Source organism: Dipodomys merriami, unplaced genomic scaffold (assembly GCF_024711535.1).
Source record: "Dipodomys merriami isolate MVZ:Mamm:240054 unplaced genomic scaffold, mDipMer1.0.p SCAF_67, whole genome shotgun sequence".
In the NCBI taxonomy this organism is placed as follows: Eukaryota; Metazoa; Chordata; class Mammalia; order Rodentia; family Heteromyidae; genus Dipodomys; species Dipodomys merriami.
In genome coordinates this window covers 564,572-574,018 of record NW_027206257.1, presented here as the reverse complement: position 1 = coordinate 574,018, position 9,447 = coordinate 564,572, and positions in this window count along the sequence as shown.

Genomic DNA, 9,447 nt, shown 5'->3' with positions numbered 1-9,447 from the left:
GAGGGCTGTTTGCTTGGTAGATTTTGTTTCAACCTTTAAGATTGAAAATGTGTTGTTTTTACAGTCAAGATGTGACTCCTGAAGGCAGCAGATTGAGGGGTCTTGTTTAATTCAACTAGACAGTCTATGTGGCATAATTGGAGAATTCATACCATTAACTTTAAGAGAGAGGACTGAGAGCTTTTGGGAGTTCCTGCCATGTTATCCACCTTCTTGGGGGTTGCAAAAACTGGGTTCTTCCTATGGTTCTTTGATTCTCAGTTTGGGTGCAGTTTCTTGACCTTTATTGTGGTCTTGTTTGTTTTCTATGCGTAGGACATCTTTAAGAATCTTTTGTAGGGCTGGCTTGGTGGAGATGTATTGTTTTAATTTTTCTTTGCTATGGAAGGTTTTTATTTGGCCTTCAGTTATGAAGGAGAGTTTAGCTGGGTACAGTATTCTTAGTTGATAGTTGTTTGTTTTTAGGGCATGGCATACATCATTCCAGGCTCTTCTTGCTTTGATTGTCTCTGCTGAGAAATCTGAGGTGATTCTAATTGGTTTTCCTTTATAGGTGATTAATCTTTTCTCCTGGACAGCTTTAAGGATCTTTTCCTTCTTCTGAGTTGATCCTGTGTGGATTATAATGTGACAGTGGGATGTCCTATTTTGGTCTGGTCTGTTTTGGAGTTCTAAAAGCTTCTTGTATCTGAATAGGCCTATCTTTTTGCATGTTTGGGAAGTTCTCTGCTACGATCCTGTTAAACAAATTTCCTAGGCCATTAACTTCTGTTCCTAGGTGCTCCTCTACACCCATTATCCTTAGATTAAGCCTTCTGGTGCTGTCTTCCAAGTGTTTGATAGATCCATCATATTTCTTGGACTTGTCTTGGATGGTTGTATGTTCTTTCTCTATAATATCTAGGCTGTCTTCAATCCCTGAGATTCAATCTTCTGCATGGTCTAACCTGTTGTCAAGACTCTCTACTTTGTTTTTTATCTCTTTTCCTTCCAATTGGTCGGCTTTGATGGCTTCAAATTCTTTATTGAAGCTTTCTTTTACATCTTGTATGAACTTCTTTACTTCCTTAATTTGATGTTCAGTGTTTATTTTCAGATCCCTTATTTGATTGCTTATGGTTTCCTTGGACTCCCATTCCTTCTGTTGGGTTCCATTCAGCATTCCCTGTGTGGTCTCTCTGACTTCCTTCAGCTCTTCGTTAATGGATTCCATGAATGCCTTTAGAGATCTTTGTGTACTCTCTTCCTGTTCTCTCAATTCCTGTATTATTCTTTGATTAGCTTTCTCCCATTCGTGGGAGTCCTGTAGTTCTTTTTAGTGTTCTCAGCCTGTTCACGCCATTCCTGCCTTTCTCTTTGAGTATTCTCAAGCTGCTCATGCAAATCCTGTATCAGTTTTTGAGTAGCTTCCTCATGCTTATGATATTGCTGTTTAAACTTTTGCATTGCCTCCTCTCTCTCCCTATCATGCTCATACAGAGTCCTTTGTATGCTTTCAGTCTTTTGATTTATCATGTTTGCCAGCAGTGTTTGTTGAGCTATTTGGGAATTCTCCTCTGGATTATTCATTATCTGTTCTGTCCCCTGATTATCAAGTTTGGGAATTGAGATACCTGGATTTGCCATTTTTCTTGTGTTTTTCTGGCTTACTCTGCCTATTTGAGATGAAAATAGCACCAGATTTGTGCTAGAACACTATATTAAGGCAAGCATCAACCCAAGTCTGAATTTGCACAGTCAATAGTCTACAGATACAAGCTAGTTCAACAGATACAGCTATTCAACATCAAACAACTATACGTTAATGGGCTACGAACTGCAAAGAAGAATTTGGAAGACCAGAAATTATTAGGGTTAGGGCGAGATGTGGGTAAAAAAATAGGAATAGATTGATGTGGGGAGGCTCAGGGAGAGTTATTTAAATCCTAATCTCAAAGCAGGAAATAGGTTGGGTAGGATGAAAGTAGAGAGAGAGAAAAAAAGAAGAAAGGGAATGGGAAAGAAAAGAGACCAGAAAAAAATAGAAAGGTAAAAATAAAATTATGTAGAATCGATAACAATCTGTTTAGATAAGAACATGAATTTATTGACAGAAGGGAAGGGAAATAAAGGAGATGTGAAAAACTTAAAAATAAAAATGCTTAAAATATTATATAGGTTTAAAGAGGTAGTTCTGCTATTGAGGGATTTATGTCTTAGAGGTTTTGACTTGAGCAATAAATTTGTGGATTAAGTGTGTACACAATAGGGGATAGGGCCTAATAGTCAACTATGGGTTTTCTTAGGATGTGCAGGACAAGAATTAAGTCACATAAAGAAGAACGAAATAGCGGAGAAGGTAAAAAGGATGAGAAAGGAAGAAGAAAAAGTTGAGAAGTTCAGTAGAGCTAAACAAAAACAAAAAGATAATTGAAAAAAGAAAAAAAAGAGATATAAGACCAAAAAAGAAAGGAAAACACACACTCACGTATCTCTAAAATAAAAATTATAAGAGGAAAAAAAAGTTTCTGGAAAACAATTTTTTTGTCAAAAAGGGCAAAGATTAAAGATTTAAAAAAGTTTTAGAAAACAAAAAAAAATTTTTATATAAGGTACCAAAAATAAAAGTTGAGAAGAAAAGAAGAAGAAGAAGAAGAAGAAGAAGAAGAAGAAGAAGAAGAAGAAGAAGAAGAAGAAGAAGAAGAAGAAGAAGAAGAAGAAGAAGAAGAAGAAGAAGAAGAAGAAGAAGAGACAAAAAAAAAACTACTTTGATTTTTTTGGGAGGAGTGGGAAAAATCCTGTATCTCCCGTGTGTCCTTAACCAGCCTCTTGTTGGAGTCTCTGGTCTGCTTGTGTTTCTGTGGCTTGGTTGGTTTCTTAAGTCAGTTTGTTCTAACAGGGAGAAAAATGCTCTCCTTTACTCAGGATTTGACGATCCTCCTCCCAGGCTAGTTCATTGGGAGGCAGATCTGCTTTGAGTATCACAGAAGAAGGGGATGCAGCTATGATGCTATGTTCTGGGTAGAGTTGAGGCCTTTCAACAGACAGTAGCTTTTTTGGGGCTAGTTTGTGCAAACTTCACAGAGCCAAGCATGGGGCCATTCTCAGGGTTTCTGTTTACTGATTTTCAATTGCTTGTCGAGGCTGCTAGAGGGAGAGGCAGCCTCTGGCTCTGATTACCCAGTGAAGAAACCCACTCCTAGGGCTGGCGCCTGAGCTGGGTGACTTTTCCCTGGGTGGAGCTGAGTCTGGCAGGTCACGCCGCCTTTAAGTTCTTGTGACCTGCTAAATGACTCCTTTTATTCCAAGGCCTGACTTGGAGCTAGCAGCTCCTTCGAGCTTTGTCAGTATCCAAGATGGAGTTCACCGGTGCTGGGGATGGTAGGGGTGGCCATCCCCCCTCTGCTCTCTGAGAAGAAGTGAGGACATCAGGCTTCTACTCAGGTGGAGTCTTAATTCCTGGATCGTCTCTAGTCTGCGAACTGGAGGATGAAGATGTCTGCTCCTTGTCGGTTCTTGCTGGTTTTGAGTAGATTCCCCTCACCTGCTGCGTCTGGCTCCTTTGTTCCGGACTCTCTGTTGCTCAGGTATGGCTCCTGTACTCGCCCGCTGACGCCACAGCTGCGGCCGCCACGGTGGCTATTGGCAAGTGCTCAGAAGTGTCTTCTTGCATGGGTTTCCTTCTCTGGCCTAACTCTCTGTCCTGTGATGGCACACTTGGTGTAATTCTCTGACTTAGGACTGTTCACTGGAACTCTAAAACTGCTTTCTATGTGAGAGCTTACTTAGACTCCAACTTCTTCTCCGCCATCCTCCTGGACTCTCCCCATGGTCCATATTATCATTGCTTCCATAGACCATATTAATTTTTTCATAGAAATATGCTACCCCAATGTTACCACATTAGGACATACAATGTAGCTTCAATTGTCATTATGAACAAATACCTGAATAATTTTGTATTCAATTTTTGAATAAAATTATTTTTTCAAAGGTTGTAGTATTTCTAGAAGGAAAGATTTATTAGTGAATGGAATAGCTTATGTCATTAAAACTAAAAAGAAAGCATGCAGCATCTCGGGCTCACGCTTGTAATCTTAGCTACTCAGGTCTAAGGGGTCTAAGATCTGAGGATCACAGTTCAAAGCTAGCCTGCACAGAAAAGTTCATGAGACTTTTATCTCTAATTAAACAGCAAAAAGCTAGAAATGTACGTGTGGCTCAAGTTGTAAAGCATTAACATGGAATAAATAAGCTCAGGGACAGCATCCAGATCTGGGTGTAAGAACCAGGACCAGCAAAAATAAAATAAAATTAAAACTAAATATAAAAGAAAGCAATGTATGAAACTCGACGACAATGGAATGTTTTCTTATGGTATTTTAATGAATATTATTTTAAGTTGATAAACTTAATATTTTTGTAATTGTGATTTTAATATTTGATTCAATAAGACACTGCAGTGTGTATATATATATATATATATATATATATATATATATATATATAGTAATAGTATTTATATTTCAATGCAATTGAATGGCAAAGGTCATATTACCAAATATACAGGCACATAAAGATGAAGAGATATCCCCTAATTATCATTTTGTTTGCTAAAACAATAGTGAAATAACTATGATTATGACATGATAGTGATTTTCTTTTTTTTTTTTTTTTTTTTTTTTTTTTTTTTTTTTTTGTCGGTCGTGGGGCTTGAACTCTGGGCCTGAGAGCTGTCCCTCAGCTCTTCAGCTCAAGGCGAGCGCTCTACCACTTGAGCTACAGCGCCACTTCCGGTTTTCTGGTGGTTTATTGGAGATAGGAGTCTCACGGTCTCTCCTGCCCGGGCTGGCTTTGAACCTCGATCCTCAGATCTCAGCCTCCTGAGTAGCTAGGATTACAGGCGTGAGCCACCAGCGCCCGGCCATGATAGTGATTTTCAAAGTAAGTACTTACTCATTGTTTAGTTACCATGGACTTCAAGAAGAAAAATCAGCACTTCGAAATACTCAAGTAGATCTGCATACAAATATCTTCATATTTTGAAAAAATAGATTTTCTTTTATCAGATATCATAGGAAACTATGTAGACACTGAAGCCCAAGGCATTACCTCTGTGTTAATTTCATGGTATTTCATTTGTTTATTTATCTCTTGTGAATACATTTTAGCTGAATGACTTTTATATGTCAGGCATGGAATGAATAATGAAGCACCACCTTGCTTACCAACAATGAGCTACATTTACATCTATTCTTGTTTATGTCTGATTTATATCAGAATCAGTGTGAGGGACTGTTGTCAGAGAATTAGTATAATACTAAAATGTCATTGGTACTCCAAGAGGCGGTCAAAACTCTACTTTAAGAAGTAATATCCATTTAGATGTTGTGTTAACTATTCATCACTTCAACAGTGCCACTGTTCCTGTAGTTCAGGAATTAGTTCTGAAGCTGAAAATATAAATTTAAATCATTTCTACATAAGGATTAACTCTCTAATGACTGTCAAATGGGGAATCTGTGGAACTTCCTTTGGAATAGGTCATCGGTGTGTTCTTTCCTTCCAATTTCTAATCAAACGTGACTAACATCTTAGGGCAATTTTAGATTTGTAGATGATATGAAGTACTTATATAAAAGAACTTACATATACCTTCTACTCAGTTTATACTACTGTTGATAACAAAAATGAGTAAGATCACATTTGATACAATAAATGAATCATTCCTATTAGTGACACATGTGTCTGTAACGCATGTATCATCCAATATGTCACTTTTGCACTTAAAATGGTTAGACTGCCTAGGGTCCTCTGGCAGTGATATTCTCTCTGATTTCCTCATTAAAAATAATACCAGACATTTTTGAAGAGTACTCCTGAAGAGTGGCACATAGTATTCCTTTCCTCAACACTGCCACTATAAGTGTGGTCTAGAAATGACTGGAGTTATTAATGCTTTCTTCTTATAAGTTAAATCTTTTTTTCAGGGGCATCTTGTCTCTTCTTCCCAATTTGGATTTTATCCAATCATTTAGATAGCAGTAATAGGAACTCTTAGATAACTATTTTATATTTAGTCTATCATCAAACATTACTTTAAACTAACTTACACCAACTTTGGTTTTAGTAAGTTTTCTATTTGTTTTTGATTTCTCTTTCTCATATTCTACCACTGTGTACTCTTCTCTTATCGATAAATTTCTTACATTCTGGAAACCCAAAGTGCTGCAGGTTCATCCTGTATGATTTCTGCTACACAGTTTTCAATCCCAGAATCAGTGATTTCTGCAAGGATCCTTGATTTTAGTTAATAAACCATAATTGATGTTAGAATACAGTTATGCTCATTATTATCAGGATGCCATGTTTTTCGCAGGGCACATGGCCCATTAATAGGCCAAGGAAAAAGTTTAACTCAGGTTCACTCTGAAGTAAAAATAGCCACATTATACCCAGATGGCAAAGAGTTTTTGAAATGTGGTCATTTGCAATGTATGGGTTTTAGTTAGGTGCGATTGCATAGATTACTATTCTTTAGGGATATTTTATTTTAAAATGATATTACTTAATTTCAAAGGTTTTATAAAAGTTATTTCAAAACAACGAATTTAGGGACTGGGAAGGTGGCTCAGTGGTAGAGCGCTTGCCTTGCATGCCTGAGACCCTGGGTTCCATTCCTCAACACCACATAAGCAAAAAGAAAAAAGCCGGAAGTGGTGCTGTGGCTCAAGTGGTAGAGCGCTAGCCTTGAACTGAAGAGCTGAGGGACAGTGCCCAGGCCCAGATTTCAGGCCCAGGACCGAACCAAAAAAAAAATAAAACAAAAAACAAAAAACTGAAGGGATGATCGAATACATCAGACTACTTAAACCGATCCAAATTTTTAATGGGAGAGTAAGAGTCAACGCATAATTTTGTATAGTTGGGGACCATCTGACGGTAGCTGAATCAAGCTGATTATTTAATAATTGGATCACCCATTCTGCCAAGTACTAACAAGTGAAGTTTGATCAACAGAAAAAAGAAACGGTACTGTGTGCTAGGAGGTTATCATTTAAATCTTGTAAAGTTCATTGAAGGTCTGTGTGCTGGGACTTTCTTCTCCTTTGCTTTCTCTGAAGTTGCAAGTTCCTTTGATTCAAACTCCAGAATGACTTTCCGGCTTACTCTAACAGAAGGGTGACTGTGTGAACTTGATTATCTCCTCAAGAGGATATTACTTCCTCCTCACAACTGAGACAGCTGTTAGAAGGGTAGAACAATGAAGGTGGACTCATTAAACCTGAGTCAAAGTGGCTCCATCTTGCTCCTGGAAGGAACAATGTAAGCTAGCCCTATACCCTGACTCTACCACAGTGACTCAAAAAGACCCCAGTCGTTTCCATGAATCTGGAATCTGGAACGCCTGCTAGAGGGGGTAGTACCAGATCCCATAGATAATATACAAGCTATAGATGAGAGTTTCCAATAGTATTGATCATAATAAATAAGGCCTTGCTTCAATTTAAAAAAATCACTGTTTTCTACAAGTGATTAACCAATTTTGCCAGCACCATTTAATGAAGAGGCTGTCTTTCTTCCATTCTAATTTTTTAAGCTCCCTTATCCAAGATTAGGTAGCTATAGGTACGTGAATTCATTTCTGAGTTTTCAATTCTATTCCATTGGTCCTGAGGTCTGTTCTTGTGCCAGTACCAAGCTGATTTGTTATTGATATTTCTCCAGCACTTTTCTTTCTGTTAAGGATAGTTTTTGCTATTCGGGGTCTTTTATTGTTCCATATGAATTTTTGGATTGCCTCTTCTATTTCCTTGAAGAATGAGGAAAGACTTGGAAAAATTATATTAAGTGAAGTAAGCCAGGCCCAAAGAAACATAGGCCCCATGGTTTCCCTTATTTGCAATAACTAGTACATGTCCTGGACAGGCAGAAAATGTCAGGTAAGATGATGTTAAGTGAAATGAAACCCAACATAGTGACCCAAGTGTTTTTTAATTGTTGCTATTGTTTCTAATGTATGTATAAGGTACCAAGTGATTTTTCGTTAATTTGTATCTCCCTTACCAAAAGAATAACCCACTTTCACTCTATTTGATGTTGGTATAATTTGGTGAGGGGAAGGGAAAAATCAAATTGTTTAAATAGGGATACAGGTGGACCCATTGCAACAATGAGATGTACAAGAGGTTATGTTACAAATGAACTTCACAACATGGGGCGGGGGTAGGGAGTTGTGGCAGGAGGGGCAGGAAGGGATTGTAAGGGAAAAACAAAGGAGGAGGTAACGATGCTCAATAGGAAATGTACTCATTTCCTTATTCATGTAACTGGAACCGCTCTGTACAGTATTTTTACAATAAACATATATACAATAAATCACTCAGTTTTATAATGCCCAGGCGATATTGTGTGGTGCTTGTCACATACATGGAACTGGGGTTCAGGGGTCAACCTCCTGGATAGACTATTAGAATAGAGTGCCAATGTTCCTTCAAATGTCCCCATTAAGGAAATTATAGTGGAAGTAAAGCCTTTGAGACACCATAGAAACTGAGACTGGATATTGAGAGACTAATACTGGGGTAGAGTCAATTAAATATTCTCTTTGTGCATTAAATAAAAATGAATCTTAGTTAAGCTGTAAGGCAGTGAAGCCGGGAGTCAAGTGGTTTTATTCCCAGTGGAATAGACCGCTTTCCCCATAGGAGTAGAGTATATAATGTCTCTCTAGGGATATGGAGTGTGGGAACTCATCTTCTGCATCCTGTCTTTGCTGATTCTGACACTGAAAAGTCTAGGACAACCCCCTTCCTAAAACTGAGCAGTCCCTTTACCCCAAGGCCATCTATACCATGACCCTCTCTAAGTCAAGAGGGGAAAGTTGGTATTTCTTGGAAATTTAGCTGGCAGCAGTGAGTGCTGATCCTTCGAGGGGAAAATATTCAGAGTAGAGTAGTAATGGTTGTCATAGTTTCCTTCTTCCGATCTTACAGGAAAACATTTGCTTTTCTCCACTATGTGCGAGGCTGGTGATGGGTTCCTTATATGTAGCTATAACTATGTTTACATAATTTTAGACTTAGCTTCTGAGGTACATTTATCATGAAGTTTTGCTGTATTTTATTAAATCCTTTTTATGCAGATTACTATGATGATCTGTGGCTCACATCATTCATTTGGTTGATGGAATATCTTACATTTCCATGTTCCCCATCATCCTAACATTCAGGGAAGAAATTTGGCTTGTGGTTTGTGATCATTTCAATATGTTTTATAATTTAGTTTTCTACTGTATCAATGAGGACTTTTTTCATAAACACTTGTCAAGGACATTACTTCCATATTCTTTTTGATTGTATTAATGTCTTTATTTGATTTGCTTAACCAGGTAACTCTGGCATGATTAAATGGATTTTGGAGTACTTTCCTTCCTTAAATTCTTTTGGTTATATGGTTATATGTATA